General features: G+C 42.6%; 1 pseudogene; it reads left to right on the top strand.

Moving 5' to 3' along the window:
- The window catches only part of LOC116091769, a 5123-nt pseudogene that overhangs the window by 327 nt on the left and 3164 nt on the right, over positions 1-1632 (top strand).

The raw sequence follows: 1632 nt of genomic DNA, 5'->3' as shown, positions 1-1632 counted from the left end.
GGGATTAAAGGCATGCACCACCACCGCCCAGCTCAAGTTTTTCTTAGGGGGAAAAAGCACCCTGTTGACTGGTTATTCACAAGAGTTACACTAGGTGGCAGTAACGCTCTGTTGCCATCAAATCCACAGTTGTACTAAGGAATAACAATCAAGGGAAATGCCCCACTGAAAGCAGTTCTACCTGATGAGGCAACTAGCCTACTCTCTATGGTGTTGCGGAAGGTTGTGCTGCTTAGGTCATTCTGTACATGTTGGTCTCCACAGGAGTGGGAAGAATCTGCAATACTGAGCCAGAGGCACTGGGAGGAGTTCTGTGAGGACAAGGAAGCAACTACACAATGCTTACTAGGCAGATGCTAATAATGCGGAATTATTATCCTTGGTTTTCAGACAGTGTTCAGACTGAAGGTAGTTATGGAGGAACTCAAATCCATACGAAATAGGTAGAAGTTTCTTAAGTACGTGTTCTGAATGGCTTCAGAAAATTGCCCAAATGAGCAGTAATTTTTCTAAAAAGAGAGAATGAAGGAATGCAAAGAGATGTCACCCTTCACCCTATGAAGAGAGATGTGGTAATGCACTTAAGTGTTAGAAATGTTGGGGATGGGCTAGCAAGAGATGGCTCAGCATGTAAGAGCACTGACTGCTCTTCCAAAGGTCCTGAGTTCAAATCCCAGCAACCACATGGTGGCTCACAACCACCCATAATGAGATCTGACGCCCTCTTCTGGTGTGTCTGAAAATAGCAACAGTATACTTATTTACAATAATAAATAAATCTTTGGGCCAGAGCCAGCAGGGACTGAGTGAATGGGGTGGACTGGAGTAAGCAGAGGTCCGAAATTCAATTTCCAACAACCATGTGAAGGCTCACAACCATCTGTACAGCTATAGGGTACCATATACATAAATTAAACAAATAAATCTTAAAAAAAATGTTGGGGATGAAAAACAGAAACAATCCAAGCAGTCATAAGAGTCTAGCAAAGCAAGATCTTTATTTGAATTAAGGAACAAAACCTTAAGTCAGAACCTCAGTCAGAGACAATACCAATCCTCAGAAACTGACTGCATCCCATAGTTACTATTAAGGAGAAAAAGTATAAGGCCCATAAGCATCTATGCCAAGGTACAGCTACAGTTTCATCAATCAGAATCATTTGTTCTTGTCCTGGTTAAGAACAATCGTTACATTTGAGGGGCAAAAGAGGGATGAGAGGACAGTCCCCAGCTCCCTCAGAGTCTGGGCACTTGAACTTCATTTCACCTTATGATCAAAGTGGAGTCTGAAAACAAAATGGCAGTACTTAAGGTAAATCTCATTTGTTTGACCCCAACACAAGGACTACAACTACAGACTTCAGTTGTGTAGCTCTTGGATCCCGAGCCAGTGGTCAATTGGTAGATGATACCTTATCATAAGAAGAGGTAGAACAGATTGATTGTCCAATATTTAGGACAGAAGGGGAATGATGCAGATGATGAAAAGAGATCCTCTTTGCTTAGAAATTATCTCCTGATTGCTTAGTTATGCTCTCATCATGACAGCAACAGCACTACCACCATGATCAACCACTACCACCACCACCTCCACCACCATCACCACCACAACCATCTCCACCACCACTACCA

The sequence above is a fragment of the Mastomys coucha genome, unplaced genomic scaffold (genome assembly GCF_008632895.1).
Source record: "Mastomys coucha isolate ucsf_1 unplaced genomic scaffold, UCSF_Mcou_1 pScaffold15, whole genome shotgun sequence".
NCBI lineage: Eukaryota > Metazoa > Chordata > Mammalia > Rodentia > Muridae > Mastomys > Mastomys coucha.
Note: the sequence above shows the minus strand (reverse complement) of the source record. Positions and strands in the feature narration are given on the sequence as shown.